The sequence below is a fragment of the Triticum urartu genome, chromosome 5A (assembly GCF_056163025.1).
Source record: "Triticum urartu cultivar PI428250 chromosome 5A, HENAU_Tu73, whole genome shotgun sequence".
Lineage (NCBI taxonomy): Eukaryota > Viridiplantae > Streptophyta > Magnoliopsida > Poales > Poaceae > Triticum > Triticum urartu.
In genome coordinates, this window is record NC_141877.1 from 169,469,642 (window position 1) to 169,487,322 (window position 17,681).

The 17,681-nt window shown below is 42.0% G+C and overlaps 1 pseudogene; it reads left to right on the forward strand.

Annotated features, from left to right (window-relative positions):
• Positions 1-15,908, forward strand: part of LOC147970700 (uncharacterized) — a 61,107-nt pseudogene extending 45,199 nt beyond the window's left edge.
• Positions 15,909-17,681: the final 1,773 nt, after the last annotated feature.

The following is a 17,681-nucleotide window of genomic DNA, read 5'->3' on the forward strand; positions in this document are numbered from 1 at the left end:
AAACTTTATAAAAGCACACAACAGAAATAAATGACTCTCTAAAACTTCCGGGTTATCTCCCTGGCAGCGCTTTCTTTAAAGCCATTAAGCTAGGCATATAGTGCTCAAGTAATGAATCCACCCGGATCCCAAGGTATATCAAAGCCAATTTTAATTAACAATGATTTGTAATTTAGTAGTGAGCACAAAGTAACATATATCAAGCAATTACGAAGTCTAACTCTCTTCCTATGCATCGGCATGTCATAAAAGAACAATTCATGCACACAAAGTAAAGGCCAATGCATAGTATAAACAGTTTCTTGCAATTTTATCATATTGGAAACATAGAGAGGTGGAGATATAGTTCCTCTCTCATAATAATTGCAAGTAGGAGCAGCAAGCACATGCATATTATATTCATCAAAATCATCATGTGCAACGGTAAAAGGCAACCCATCAATATAATCCTTAATAAGTGCAAACTTCTCCGATATAGTGTAGTCGGGAGAATTCAAAAAGATAATAGGACTATCATGTGTGGGTGCAATAGCAGCAATTTCATGTTTAACATAAGGAACTATAGAAAGTTCACCTGCTCACTAAACACAAAGATGTACGTGCTTTCCTCAATAGGTCCACGTCCACTAGTATTTGCACTGGACGTGAAAGCCACCATTAGCAAGCTACTATCTCCACCTAACTATGCAAGAAAAGATTGTTGGGGAGGGGGGCATAATCTTATTATGTCTAACAAATAACTTAGTAGGAGTACATGTTAAAACATGGATTATCTTTGACCAATCAGATGCGCCTGTTCACTGTGAACAACCAGCAACATGTTTTTGTTTAAAGATTATATTATATAAACAACGATATGAATTCCAAATCTGATATTTTTGTTTTCCAAAGGTTTCAACATTAAATAGTTTTGTGTCACCAGTACTCACATACTGCTCATGCTTGGTATTATGTATTAGGAGAAAAAACTCAATGGCAGCAGCTCAAAAATCAGTAACTAATCTACATCTCACAAAACTCGTAGTTACCTAAGAACTACAATGCCACATTAGAAGTTCTCAATTCAAGAATAAGATTCTTAAAACCACTAGAAGAAACAACATGAAAAAGAAACGCATTACTTGATTTGGCTTCTCTAAGAAAAAGTAGTGGAGTTTTGCTTCTAGAAAAGGTACAATCCAAGCTGTTTACAGGGAAATAAAAATAATTTAATGTGGTGCTATGTAATTCTTCAAGACCAACCTAGCACTAAAGCTAAATAAATATATAAGAAAATGCATCAGGGGTGACCTATGTAATGGCTGAACAATCTGAATCAAAGAAAACCTAAGTAATGGATGAACAATTTTATATTAGTACATACCCAGTTTGAAGAAACGCTACCCACTTGCCTTTGCTGACAATGTGGCATATCATATAACCAAGAGAATCTGATCTTTGTCACAACTCAGCTCCATAATCATGTATCATTTACCATGTCATCGAATAACTGAATATCAATACCTATATGAACCTACAAAATATGGGCATGGACAAAAGTTAAGACCGGAAAAATAGACATATACTGGCACACTTAACTAACAAAGACTCGTTCGACCAGTTAGTTTAAAAATTAAGGACATGGAATAAATAAGAATGCGACATCATGAGGAGAAGATGAAGGAAATGGAGACCTTAGTGGCCTGAACCAGGGGATGGTTTATCAAGTAAGCAAATGGGTTGCCCCACCTTCTGCGATGATGTCGTAAGCTCTATATTTCCATCTGCCCCTGAAGCTACACACCATTAAAGCAAGTTAATCCCTTATGCGATCATCGAAGGCAAGTTAAAGATTTCAACACAATCCTATATATTTGCGCATCTATTATCAACAGTTTGAAACCTGACTTGTAGGACAGTTGCATACCAACATCATGATTACTGCAAGTGTTTAGAGACTAAAAGATTGTTAGCTGACATCTTGCAGGCACAAAATATGCAAGGGAAATAAACATATGATGAGATACAGGTGGAACAAATAATACAAACAACTGTAAGTAAAAGGGACCATGGAACCAGTAAGGAGCTAGAAGGTTCCATGATTATTATTGTACGCATTGTAAAACATACATATCTTCTTCATTTTTATTTGGGAATGTATTTTATCTTCTAAATTTATTATTTCGGAATGCATATTATCTTCTATCTACTGTATTGGTACTATAAGGAGCAGCAAAATCAGCAGCATCGGCAATAGCTTTCAGTGGCAGCAGCAATAGCAACCAGCAGCGGTGGCAAACAATCAGCGTCAGCGTCAGCGGAGTAGGTACTAAGGAGCAGCAAAATCAGCAGCGGTGGCAATAGCAATCAGCGACAGTAGCAAACAATCAGTGTCCCCAAGAGCTGTACTTTCCATCAGCACGCACAGACCACATAGACACAGACACATGAGCCAAGCACACACGCATCTGCAGGTAAACGCACGCAGGGCCACCAGAGCAAGACGATGCGGGGCACCAAAATAAAAAGGCAAAAAGAGCACCATCACCGTCGAAGGCTTTGCGAGCCGGAAGAACCACCCACGTGCGCGGGATCCAATTGGCAGTTCTGGAGCATCACCAGAGCTCCACCCCATGCTCCTCTGACCTCGGCCCGTCTCCACTGCCGGCTACCACTGAGAGAAGGGAGAAGCAAACTACATCACAGCTTGTTTCAGATCCATGCCTGAGCCGGCAGCAGCAACGCGAGGTAGTGGCCTCCAAAACAGAGGTGAGCGAGCTACGCTGGTGATCCGTGTCAACTAGGGTTACTGCAGGGACGCGAGCAGTGGCATGGAAGACATTGCCATGCAGGAATATAGCAGGAGAGCACCGAGGGAGAGACTGGCCTATGAGCGAAGGTGCGGGACATCGCCAGATCTGGTGGCGGCGGCTCGCCATGGAAGTTAGGTGAGAGAGAGGGTAATCGGGGAGAGGAGATAGCGGATAGAAATTTGGCTGAGTGGTTTGGGTGGACGAGGTATTGATGGAGGTGTGGGTACGGGGAGGTTTGATTTTTTTAGGAACAAAGGAGGTTAGCTCTAAGCGCGGAACAAAGTGCGGGAGGTGGGAGGTGGGAGAAACAACAGATCCTGTAATATTGTTGGTACAAATGCGTTGCTGTAGGGGGGTGTTTGTTGTAGTGTTTCTATGCTAGGTTGAAGCTTCTGTCACTCTTGCCCTCCAATACATAGTCCTATCAACATACAACTAATCCTAGGGTGTGATCCACGTGCGCAATCATATAATGGGCACCAAAGGACAGCAACATAACCACAAGCAAATTAAATCAATCATAGCAATTCATCAACCACCGATAGGACGACGAAAATCTACTCATACATCATAGGATGGCAACACATCATTGGATAATAATATGAAGCATAAAGCACCATGTTCAAGTAGAGGGTACAGCGGGTTGCGGGAGAGTGGACCACTGTAGGTAGAGGGGGAAAGGTGATGGAGATGTTGGTGAAGATGGCGGGGGTGTTGGAGTAGATCGTGGTGATGATGATGATGATGGCCACAGAAGTGTTCCGGCGCCACCGAAAGAGAAGGGGGGAGGGGGACCCTTCGTCTTCTTCTTCCTTGACCTCCTCCCTAGATGGGAGAAGGGTTTTCCCTCTGGTCCTTGGCCTCCATGGAATGGGAGGGGCGAGAGCCCCTCCGAGATTGGATCTGTCTCTATGTCTCTCTCTGGTTCTGCGTTCCCAGATTCTTCCCTTTCACCGTTTCTTATATTCCCGGAGATCCGTAACTCCGATTGGGCTGAAATTTTAACACGATCTCTATCCGGATATTAGCTTTCTTGCGGCGAAAGAAGGGCACCAACCGCTTTACGGGGTGGCCACGAGGGTCAGGGGCGCGCCTGACACCCTGGGGCGCGCCCCCCTACCTTGTGGGCCCCTCGAGCATCGTCTCGCGTGGATTCTTCTTCCCAAAAATCATATATATTCCAAAAAAAAATCTTTATCAGTTTTTATTCCATTTGGACTCTGTTTGATATGGATATTCTGCGAAACAAAAAACATGCAACAAACAGGAACTGGCACTGGGCACTGGATCAATATGTTAGTCCCAAAAATAGTAGAAAAAGTTGCCAAAAGTATATGAAAGTTGAATAATATTGGCATGGAACAATCAAAAATTATAGATACGATGGAGACGTATCAGTATGACTATTATCGCCCACATCTCTTTGTCTTCTACCTGTGCATATCATCTACGCATAGACCTGGCTCGGATACCACTGTTGGAGAACGTAGCATGCAATTTCAAAAAAAATTCCTACGATCACGCAAGATCTATCTAGGAGATGCATAGGAACGGGAGGGGGAGAGTGTGTCCACGTACCCTCGTAGACTGAAAGCGAAAGCGTTAGGTTAACATGGTTGATGTAGTCGAACGCCTTCACGATCCAAGTACCGAACGTACGGTACCTCCGTGTTCAGCACACGTTTAACTCGATGACGTCCCTCGAACTCTTGATCTAGTAGAGGGTCAAGGGAGAGTTCCGTCAGCACGACGGCGTGGTGATGGTGATGCTAATGTGATCCGCGCAGGGCTTCGTCTAAGCACTACGACGCTATGACCGAAGGAGTAAACTTTGGAGGGGGGCACTGCACACGGCTAAGAGAACTATTGGTGTGCCTTTGGGGTGCCCCCCGCCCCCGTATATAAAGGAGGGGAGGAGGAGGAGGTCGGCCAGGGGGCGCGCGCCATGGGGGGAGTCCTGCTAGGAGGATTTGGCCCCCCTTCTTCCTTTCTTTCACCGGAGGGAATAGGAAGGAGAGGGAGAGGGAAAGGGAAGGGGGGCCGCGCCCCCTCCTCCTTGTCCTATTCGGACTCCCTAGGAGGGGGGCGCGCAACCCCCCACGGGCTTCCCTCTCTCTCCCTTAGGCCCATGTAGGCCCAACCCTTCCCCGTGGGGTTCCGGTAACCCCTCGGTACTGTGAAAAAATACCCGAATCACTCGGAACCATTCCGATGCCCGAATACTAATTTCTAATATATGAATCTTTACCTCTCAACCATTTTGAGACTCCTCGTCATGTCCGTGATCTCATCTGAGACTCCGAACAAACTTCGGTCACCAAAACACGTAACTCATAATACAAATTGTCATCGAACGTTAAGCGTGCGTACCCTACGGGTTCGAGAACTATGTAGACATGACCGAGGCACATCTTCGGTCAATAGCCAATAGCAGAACCTGGATGCTCATATTGGTTTCTACATATTCTATGAAGATCTTTATCGGTCAAACTGCATAACAACATACGTCATTCCCTTTGTCATCGGTATGTTACTTACCCGAGATTTGATTGTCGGTATCATCATACCTAGTTCAATCTCGTTACCGGAAAGTCTCTTTACTCGTTCCATAATGCATCATCCCATAACTAACTCATTAGTCACATTGCTTGCAAGGCTTATAGTGATGTGCATTACCGAGAGGGCCCAGAGATACCTCTCCAATACTCAGAGTGACAAATCCTAATCTTGATCTATGCCAACTCAACAAACACCTTCGGAGACACCTATAGAGCATCTTTATAATCACCTAGTTACGTTGTGACGTTTGATAGCACACAAGGTGTTCCTCTGATATTCAAGAGTTGCATAATCTCATAGTCAGAGGAATATGTATAAGTCATGAAGAAAGCAATAGTAATAAAACTAAACGATCATTATGCTAAGCTAACGGATGGGTCTTTTACATCATATCATTCCCTAATGATGTGATCCAGTTCATAAAAAGACAACACATGTCTATGGTAAGGAAACTTAACCATCTTTGATTAACGAGTTAGTCAAGTAGAGGCATACTAGGGACACTCTATTTTGTCTATGTATTCACACATGTACTAAGTTTCCGGTTAATACAATTCTAGCATGAATAATAAACATTTATCATGATACAAGGAAATATAAATAACAACTTTATTATTGCCTCTAGGGCATATTTCCTTCAGGACGTGTGCCGAAGGGGAAATTGAGCCTAGCTACCGCGCCGTGGTAGCGGACCTGCCAGCGGTCGTACTCCATGGCCGCGAGCTCGACCGTGTGGAAGCTACTGAGCCACCGACGGGTGTGTGTCTCCCGATCTGTAATCTCGACGACCCATGTCCCCCACCGCCACTGCCGGACCCCGAGGTAGGACCTCTTCGGTTTTCGGGTTAGAGGGGGGGCGGGGAAGTCCTCGAACTGGTGTAGGGGCGCGGTGACGGGCGGATCGGGGGACCGGCGACGGCGGATCGATAAAGAGCCCGCGGAGGACGACGGGGACACCTGGGGACCACCTTGCCGGCGTCGGGCGAAGAGGCCGTGATAAACCTCTTTTTGGCCATTGGCTCCTTGAGCTCCCTGACACACAAGCAGAGGTTCAGGATGGAGGTGGCGGCGATGGCGGCGACCTACCAATGGTTTCGGGGTGGTGTGTGTCCGTGTGAGCGGAGGTTTGGGGAGTGTGTGGTGTGTGTGGAGGGGGGCAAGGTGGTGTTTGAGGAAAGACCACGTCAACTAAAAATTTTACTAGGCGGGAGTAACAATGCAGGGCTACGGAAAATTTGGATCAAGGGACTGAAGCAGAGCGGGAGTAACAGACATCACACATGGTCCGCACATACTAATCATGTGCTATCAAACATTAAAACCTTCTATGCGGTAGATATTTTCGAGATTACGAGGCAATAGATATTTTTGAGAGCAAGAGGCAAGCCTCGTGGAGCCCAATCTACTATGCTGATGTGTGGGACTGCAGGGCATGGGCGTGGCACATGGGTAGTCTGACTGAACCGTGTGTGTTGTGTACCCAATCGCAGACGGTTTCTACATCCAACTCGTGTGCTGTTTATAAATTTGGCAAAAAGAATAACGCGGGAGAGGGTCAGAACACGAACACACTTGCGTGTGGACCAAATATATGTATGAAAACGGTGGTTTGATGTTTGAATACCCAATGCACAACTTTGATGTGGCACCTGTCGCACAAAAGCACAGTATTGCTAGTCAACCACCCCCCTACGAACCCCACTTCGTGTCAGCGGTAAGGGAATCCTAGCTATGAATGCATGCACCCAAATAGCTAGGTCTGAAATCTCACCCTACCGTAACACAAAACCTATAGGAGTCCATCATATATATAGCACTATTATGATCCCAAGATCATAATTGTTATTTGGATCATGGCGCGCCCTATATAGAGCGGATGGGCTATTCCCGAATTTGAAAACCTGAATCGAGCTCCGGATTAAAAAAGAACCACCCTTCCCTGACCCGCTTCTCCAAACCTCCTCAACCTCTTCCCCCGAGCCCCTCATCCCGCTGTTGCGCACGCCCTCCCCGGAACCCGCCGTCGCGCTCTCCCTCCCCGGAACCCCACGCCGTGCGCGTCCTCACCGGAACCCCCGCCGCCACGAGCCCCCCCACCGCCCCTGCCACCGTGCGCCCTCCCTGGATGCCCCGCTGCCGTGCACGCCTTTCCTGGAACCCGCCGCAGCGCGCGCCCTCCCAGGAACCCCACGCCGTGTGCGTCCTCGCCGGAACCCCCGCCGTGACGAGTCTCCCCCCACCGCCCCTGCCGTCGTGCGCCCTCCCCGGGCGCCCCGGCGCTGCCTGCCCTCCCCGGACCCCCGCGCCGCCGTGCCGCCACCGGGATCAACCACCGACGAGGGGCTCTCCACGATCCCTCGCCAAGTTGTGATCGTCACCAGATGCCTCGCTGCTGCCGAACACCGTCTTCCTTCCGGCAGCCACGCACCGTCCGAGCGCCGCCATGCCTTCTCGCACCAGTGCGTCGCCCCGGTGACCCTTCACCCCTGACCTTCTCCACCTTTACATCCCTTTCCATCCTGGAGCTACTCCTGATCCCGCCTCACCCGTGCCATGCAGGTCTCCTCCGCCATGCCCCTGCAGGAAGCTGGTGCCGCTGCAAGAAGTTCAAATGTCACTGTAGCGGCCGGACGGATTTGACACACTATGCCTTCATGGTGCTCCCTCCCACAAAGAGGCCGTTGCTAGACGAAGAATTAACCACTACTCTGATGCTCCATTTGGATGGCATGCCACACCCTTTCTTTTGGAGACTTCATATTCTAATTTTCTTTAGGGGAAATTGATGTGTTGTGTTGCTCTGTGCTTGATGTGCTAATGACAGACGTGAGTTTGTCGCTATCTCTGAATCTCAGTGTGTTGTTTGCATCGCCTATTGCTCCCGGCGAGCTTGTCCATCGTCGTCGTCAGACTTTCTTGCGCATCGCAAGAGCTATAAACACAATTTTGTTTGTTCCATTTGTACAACTGAACTTGTTGCCTCAGCTCTACTCGTTCAAGCAACAGGTAACTCTGATGTTTGTTTCTACAGTATTGTTTGCAAGTTAGTATTGTTGGTCATCTTAGTATGTTAAAGAAGAATCATGAATGATTGGGTCTACATCTGCATAAAAGAGAGTCCCTTTTCAAGTTTTGATTCGTTAATTAATTTCATACGTATGTTGTTAAAAAAGAATTAACCGTGCAGAATGTGAAAAACTGATATTTGAGTTGTACTTTTTCCGCTGAATTTTTTCACCATGTTTCTTAGTTATCTAGTAAGTGTTCTTCATTATTTTCATCAATTTCCTAATGGAATGAAAAGCTTGCTGCTACTCTCTTCCAATGTTGTGTATTGTGCTACTGCTCTCTAATGTACTATCTGAAGCTTGTACAGCGTGCCAGAGCAAAAAATGGGAATGCACTAATCTGAAGTTCAGATATGATAAAGAAAGAAGTCGTGCGATCTCGGATCTAGTGATTTTCCATGAGGTAAGTTCCAGCAAAAACTCTGCTTAGATTTCAAATTTGTGAAGTATTAGACTAGAATAGTTCAATCGATTTTAGTGAATGAGCAGCACATTTCTGAACATTGCTTTCTCACCCGCAGCTATGGCCCCTTTCCCTGATGCATAAACATGGACGGACGCCCTCCAACATATCTCTTTCTCCTGCTACTCCAGCAAGCAAGCTCCCAGCATCGCACCTCCAGCCTGCGACCTTCCCTTCTGCCAAGTCTCGACCGATCATTGGTACCTCCCGGCCATATGAATGGCGTTGTCGAAGTCCACATTGTACCACACTAGCAGGATGACTCCTACAGGTCGTGCCAATCATCTTTCTTCCAGCGTCCATGGTCGCCATCGCTGTCAATAAAGTTGTACTCGATCCATGTGTAATATGTTTGCAGCACGCGCTTGATGCATTCGATCGCCTCACATAGTGCTCTAGGGAAGTAGTCGGAGGCAGGAGCTAGTTGCGCACTCGCTGATTTTGGCATAGCCTAGTGGTTGTTAACCAAGCTAAGCAGGTCATGTCTCTGTCAGCTAGAAGTGCCAGTGTTAGGCGTTACGTAGAGTGATTTGCTTATGGGTTTCAGTGAGTTAGATGTACCAGGATGGGAGATGCAAGTGTTCTTTACTTATGAGTTAATTATAATTGTTGTCACCGTGTCTACAGGGACTACTACTAACACTGTACTGATACTATGATAGACTTAAAAATATATTCAGTTTATAACACTATACTAACACTATACCCAAGGATTTTCCTCGTTACTAAATGATAAACCAAAAAATTGAATAAACCTAGATATTTTCACTAAATTTCTATATCATTAAATAATAAATCAAGAAGTTCATATTAAAAAAGAAGCTTATGTACATATTTTTAGGTAAGCTCATATACATTCAGGGAGACATTTGACATAGAGAAGTTATTACATACAAAAAAGGTGTGTATAGTGAAAAATGTCGAGAAGTTCAAGGTGTGTATAGAGACGTTATTACATACAAAAAAGGTGTCTACAGTGAAAAATGTTGAGAAGTTCAAGGTCAACCATTTAGAAAAGATTCAAAAATTGCACAAATTGGCTCTGTTTTTTTTACAAATATCGCATAAGTTCAAAAAAACGACAGCTGAAGTTCGGAGTTGTACTCACAAAACACCTTAGAAAACCTAGAAGCGGAGCGGTTCAATATTTACTAAAACCTCAAATTTCTTCAATCACTAAGGACAATCAAGAAGAGCAGTTCAAAAGTAAAAGACACTTAGAAGCCGATATTTCACCATTTCTAAAATAAAAAACAAGAAGTTCAAATTTTAAAAATAGAGAAGTTCAAAAATAAATTCAATATTTATTACAAAACTAGGATATTGTCTTTACTTAAAGAAAATAAATCAAGAAGTCCAAACTACAAAAATAGAGAAGTTTCATATTTATGATAAAACTCAGATTTTCCTTGTTCCTAAAAAATAAAATGAACAATTTCAAATTAAAAAAGGAGAAGTTCGATGCTTATAGAAAAACTCAAATTCTTTCCGTTTCTTGGAAAAATAAACGTATAAAGTTACTTTTAGAAAAATATTTGATGCTTATTTAAAAACATATTTTTTCTAAGAATAAGACTAAGAAGTTCAAATTAAAATAAAAGAGAAGTCCAAAGATTATGAAAAACTCAGATTTTTCTCGTTACTAAAGTATACAACGAAGAAGTTCAAATTAAAAAAAGGAACAACTCAAAAAAGTTCAAAAATAGATTTCCCCCATTTCTCAAAAAACTAGAAGTTCAAACGAAAACAACGCAGTGGTTCGATGTTTATTTAGAAACTAAGATTTTTACCGTTATTAAAATACTCAAATATCCCTTAGTATTGAAGAATCAACCATGAACTCAAATTGAAAAACAAAAGATTAAGAAATAAAACTAGGAAGTCCATATTAAAAAGATGGAGAAGTTCGATGATTATAGAAAACTCAGATTTTCCTTGTTATTAAAGAATGAAAACAAGAAGTTCAAAAATTAAATAACGAGAAGTTCAACTTTTAATAATAGAGCGCTTCAAAATTTCATAAAAAAGATTAAGAAATAAAATGAGGAAGTCCATATTAAATAGATGGAGAAGTTCGATGATTATAGAAAACTCAGATTTTCCTCGTTATTAAAGAATGAAAATGAGAAGTTAAAAAATAAAATAACAAGAAGTTAAACTTTTTAAAAATAGAACGTTTCAAAATTTTCATAAAAAAGTTTAAGAAAAAATAAAACCAGGAAGTCCAATTTAAAAAGATGGAGAAGTTCAATGATTATAAAAAACTCAGATTTTCCTCATTATTAAAGAATGGAAATAAGAAGTTCAAAAATTAAATAACAAGAAGTTCAACTTTTAAAAATAGAGTGCTTCAAAATTTCATAAAAAAGTTTAAGAAAAAAACCAGGAAGTCCATATTAAAAAGATGGAGAAGTTCGATGATTATAGAAAACTAAAATTTCCCTCGTTATTAAAGATTTGGAAACAAGAAGTTCAAAAATAAAATAACAAGAAGTTCAACTTTTAAAAATAGAGCACTTCAGAATTCATGAAAAAAAGATTAAGAAAAATCAGATTAATATTTATAAAAAACTCAGATATTTTCACGTAACCGAGAGAAGTTCAGATTGATAACTGCCATAAGTTCACGTCTACACGGTGTGTATTTTGTATTAAAAAGGAATAAAAAGGCAAAGACTAAAATTCTATTTTTATAAGTTCAAGTCCTCGGTCGAAGAAAATTAAAAAAATTATTGTGAGAGAATTTTGTACAAAAGGAATATCATCTATGCAACACTGACGAATGGATTAGAAAATTACAAACGAAAAAACGCCACAGAAGTTCAACTTGAAAACAGAACGAAGTTCAACTACTACGCTGAATGAATTTTAGATGAAAAACTTTTAAAATCATCGAGAGTATGAAAAAACGATCAACACGGGAAAGTTGTGTGCTTACAGCAGCTTTCCACCGGTATATCACTTACTCAATTCCGGTGAGTGGATGGAGAGCTACGAGCAGTGGATGTAGAGCTACGAGCAAAAAAACTCACGTGAAAAACATAGTGAAGTTCAGGTACACGCGCCGAGAAGTTCAGGTTCTTCACGCGGTGCATTTTCAAAGAATCTGTTTCACGATAAAGGTAGAACGAATGATCTCGCCGTTTTTGAAATTACATGTAAACGGCTAGGAATTAGAGAAAACCATCAACATGAAAAAGTTTCACATTTTCCATAGCTTTTCAGCGGTATATTATTTACCTCATTCCGATAAAGTTTGTAGAAATTATGGGGAAAATACGTTTTTAGCCATTTTCAAAATTGACTTAAAACCGTAAGGAATTGTGAGAAACAATATATACAAAAAAAATTCGCATTTGTTCAAGATTTCCAACGCCATATCATTTGCTGCATTCGGACGTATGGTTAAAAAATTAGCTCGAAAATACGAAGTCGGTGGAACTTGTATCATTTTCTAAATTACTTTTAAACCGTTCAAAATTAGAAAAAACTTTTAACATGAAAAAGTAGCGCATTTTCATAAGCTGTCCAACGTCATATTATTTGCCTCAATTGGATTAGCCGTTTAGAAATGACATCAAAAATACGAACTCGGGTGTTCTATTTGCGAAATTCTACGATTTTCCAAATTACTCTTTATCCATAGGGAATTAGAGAAAACTTTCAACATGTGGAAGGAGAGGTTTTGCAGCAGCTTTCCAATGCCATATTATTTGCCTCATTCCAATAAACAGTTTTAAAATGCAATCAAAAATACGATTCACGTTTTTTGTGTGAGGAAAAAACGGTTTTCAAAACTGCTCTTAAACCGCTTACATTTTACCAAAAAATTAACTTGGGTCATGATACTGATGTCCATAGCTTTCCAACCGTATATCGCAAGCCCCATTTGGGTGATGTTGGCGGAAGTTCAACCTAGCACTAGGAGAAGTTCATCTCGAACAACTCAGGCAGTAAAATTGCAAAACAACGCAATTTCATCACGAGTCGAGAGCAAAATCCACCAACGAGCGAGATTCCTGTTTAAAACCAGTATTTAGTTGCTAAAAATGTTCCAAGATTACACTAACATCATATAGAACATGACTAAACAGAATAATTCGCGGGGGAATCCACGGCTGCAAAGATAGCCCGAAGGTCGGATTCGTACAGAGGGAAGTCCAGACGCGTTACTCAGGCAGTTCAGGTTGTGATCAGAATATTATTCTGATCCCGTGATCAGAATATTATGGATCAGAATAATATTCTGATCCCGTGATCAGAATATTATGGATCAGAATAATATTCTGATCCCGTGCTTGTGTGTGTGTGTGTGTGTGTGTATATATATAGGACAACACTATTCTAATCCCAGAATTAGAATAGATATTTGGATCACGATCACCCTACATAGGCCCAATTAGGTCTCGTACTCCCGAACCCACGGAGGAAAAAAAAGAAAAAAGGCCACGCGCAGGCCCGCTCGTCCACCACCTCCCCGATCCCCACCCCTGACCTTTCCTGATCCCCTCCCACAAACGTCGCCACTACCCTATCTGGATCGCGCCGCCGCCATCCTCCTTGGATCTCACCGCCGCCTCCTCCCCCACGGCCAGCGTGCCTCCTCCACCACAGCCGGCGTGCCTCCTCCGCCACGGCTGGCGAACCTCCTCCCGAACGGCCACCGCCCTCTGCCCCAACCACCTCCCCGCCACTAGGTGCGCATGCTGCCAGGCTCCCACGTCTCGGACGCCGGAGGCCGGGGTCCGGTTGCCACCATGCGGCGCCGCGACCACCTACCTCCCAGGCTTCCCGCGCCGCCACCTGCGCCCCGTGTCTAGTGGCCACTGCTCGGCGTCGCCCCCTTCTACAGTGCTCACGAGTGCTTCTCCAAATCCGCGCTGGGGTCGTGGCGTGCCCTGCTCCCGCCCCTCGGCCGCCCAGTCGCCCTGCCCTTGCCGTCAGTGGAGGCCGCTGCGTCGATTTGTCCAGCGAAACACCTCAAGTCCTGCATCTCTCCTCTGCAGCCATGGCTGGTTGCTGCCATTGCCTGGGTGATTGAACTGCAGTGCAAGGGATAATAGAACCACCACGAGGCTGGTCAAATCCTCCCTAGCGACCTATGCTCACATGTTGCCACCAAATCTGCATCGCACTGCCACCTCACGTCGGTGTCCTGCCACCTCCATCACATCCGACAAGAAGAGCCACTCTTGGTCAGCCGCAGGGGCCGTGCTTGACCTCCAAGCCGCCGCCCTAGTGGAATGTTGTAAAGCCTCCTGGAAGGAGCTCGTGTACCTCCCCATCTGCCTTCTCCAACTGCAGCTCCGACCTCGTTGTGTCCAAGCCATTCAGCTTCACCACATCAGGTCGTTCAACTCTGCTGTATTGCTTGCTACTATGATGCTTATCTGTAGTATGGACAACAGATGATGATGGGATCCATTAGGTTGAGAGTAGAGCAGTCAGCACTTGGCCAAATCTTACCTCTTGTGATTAACCGACGAGAGAAACTACACAGAAGCTAGCTAGCTGCAACATCATAAATTAATATACCCAACGAAGATTTGCACCTGAAGAACCAGGGGAGCATCGACTGGTCTGAAGGTAAACATCCCGGACACTATTGATGTTATTGAAGCTTGCTCTATGGTTTTCTCAGTTACTAAGTTATATATGTGGCATAATGCCAAGTGGTGGTACTGGGCAGTACTAGTAGTCTAGTACTAGTGTAGAAGTTGGATCATATTATGTTGCATGATGCCAAGATGTGACACACCTGACATTAACTCGTACTAGTACTAGTCTAAAAGAAGGATCATACACGTGTGGATGTGGCTGTTGGTAATGTTGAATGTAGAGACATGAAGTTCTTTCACATGGTGGTTCAAATTAGAATATGGGTGTGCTGTCGTTTAACCAGAGGGGTTATTCAGTTGGTATAAAAAGGAAATTGCTTCTAAATCTGTATTGAGCATTGCAACTTGCAATACTAAATAAGTTTCAAATGCAACACATTTAAGTTTATAATGCAGAAAAAAGAATGTTCTTTTTATTTCCTTAATAGAAATTTTTGATTTTATTCTTGGAATCTCTTGGTATGCAGCTTGCTATCTATCTTATGTTGCTCTGCATAAATTATGATATTATAATGTATATTGCTCCGATTCTTCCATTTGCTACAGGAACCAAATTCTATACCTAACTAAGCACTTAATGATTTATCTTCTGCTATATGTTTCTAGGATGTGGACTTACGCATACATGTACAGACATGATATACTGAATTGTTGCTTTGATTATTATCTGGATTTACGCCTACTTGTAGTCTGGACTTTGGTAGATCTAGTCCATTTTTTTAGCATTGGCAAATCGAATTACTGAACTATTGCTTGGTGTTATTTCGGTATTTCTAGGATGTGGACTTACGCATACACGTACAGACATGATATACTGAATTGTTGCTTTGATCATTTTCTGGATTTACGCCTATTTGTAGTCTAGACTTTTGTAGATCTGGTCCATTTTTTTTAACATTAGTGAAGCGAATTACTAAACTTTTGCTTGGTGTGTATTTCAGTATTTCTAGGATGTCCGAGACAAAGGCAACATTGGCATTGCAAGAGGAGAATGTCCTTAAGAGAAAGTCGGATGGTGTGGGATGGGAGTACGGGAGTCTAGCTGATGCTTCCAAGAAGGATAAAAGTGAAGTGTATTTTCTGTAACCATGTGAGCACTGGGGGTGTTTATCGTCACAAGCAACATGTGGCTCATGTTGGCAATGATGTGGCCAAATGCAAGAAAAGCTCACAGGAAGCTAAAGACAGGTGCAAGAAATCTCTTGAAGAGTCATCTAATAAGAGGAGGCATAAGACTGCCCATGAGCTAGAGCTCAAACAAACTGTGAATATTTCTTGCGCTGGAGATGACGAAGCTACTTGTATCGGAAGCGCTAAGGCACACAAGTTAGGTCCCATTGACAACTGGACATGTCCTATTGATCCTAAACTAACTCAAGCCGAAGCCTTGCATCAATAGAAGATATGAACAAGCCTTGCATCAGAGGATCAGAATGAGTATTGACAATTGTGGAGGCCCGGATGCACGAGTGCCCTTTAAGTACTTTACTTTTATCTTATGTCTTTATGTCACTATGTGTCGAACTGTTCGCGCGCATATCTGTGTGGAATTTTCCCTTTATGACTTGTGAGAGAAGTCTTTCAAATAAGATTCTCGGAATAAAAAACTTATTTTGAAGTATGAACTACTGAACTTGTAATTTATAATGCTATGTCATTAGGCCTTGCGTGATGTTTGCCTCTCCTGGGCTGCCACATCCCCTTAAATAGACTATATTTACTTCTTCATATTACATGATGTATGTTATTTTTATCATGAAATTGTCCTTCTAACTTGTTATAATACAAAATGTCTTGTGCTACACCTAGCAAAAAATTGTCCTCCACTCCTCTCAACTTGCCACCATACAAACCGCTTTTTCCAACCTTGATTATGTATCTTTTTTATTTGTTCTATAGGAGATGCAACAACAATACAAAGGAACTTCTAGGTTGGTTGATTTTATCATTCTGCAATTTGAAACTCTGCAGTGAAATCCCCATTGGTGGGGATGCTGACTAGGCCGATGCATGGCTGGGCCGGAAAGGAACCATTGGTGTGATGGTCTTTAGACCTGCACACAGAGTTCTAACTTGTTGCAAAAATTTCAGAATCAACTTTCTATTATGATGTTTCAGTACACATTTCTGTAGAGTTTTTCCCCAATTGTATTCTCCTAAGCTTTTCTTTTGGAAAACCAATGTGCATGTGAACATGAGAAAAACGAAGTACAGAGAAGTTCATGTATTACTTCCATGAAGGTTCGTGTATTACTAAGTGTGTGTGTGTGTGTGTGTGCACATATAATTTCTCTCTCAAACTTTCCTTGTTACTAAAATAATAAACTCAAGAAGTTCAATTTTTTTTAAACGGGTAGTTAGATGTATACAAAAAACTCAAAGTCTTCCCCATTTGTAGGAAAAAATAAAAAGCTCTAGAAGTTCAAATATAAATAACGGGCCAATTAAATTTTTATTACAAAACTAGCATTTCCGATTACTATAAAAAATAAACCAAGAAGTCCAAATTACAATAATAGAGAAATTAAAATTAAGAATAAAGGAAAACTAAGAAAAGGTTTTAAAAAGATAAATTTTCTATGTTTATGAAACAATCTAGGATTTTACCATTAAAAGACTAAAAATATCCATCGTTATTAAAGAATCAACCATGAAGTTCAAAAATAGAAAAAAGTCAAATTCAATGTTTATTTTAAGACCGAACACAATTCTTTACTCAAAAAATAAAAATGTGAAGTTAAAATTAAAATAGCACAGAAGTTCCAAGTATATTAAAAACCTAGGATTTAGAAGCTCAAAACAAAAACAAAAAACAATGACGAACGTGTTTCCCCCATACTAAAGATTAAAACCAAGAATTTCAATTGGAAAAAAGGGAGTAGTTCAATATATATATAAAAAAACTTAGGTTCTCTCGTCAATAGAGAATAAAACCAAGAAGTTCAATTTGAAAAATTGGAGCAGTTTGATATTTATTTAAAAACCATATTTTTCTAGTTAATAAAGAATAAAACCAATAAGTTCAATTTCAAATAACGATGAAGTTAGATGTTTCTAAAAACCTCCAATTTTTCACATTTCTAAAAATACACAATGAAGTTCAAATAAAAAATGTGAAGCGATTCAATGTCTATAAAAAAACTCAGATATTTTCACGTAACCGATAGAAGTTCAGATTGGT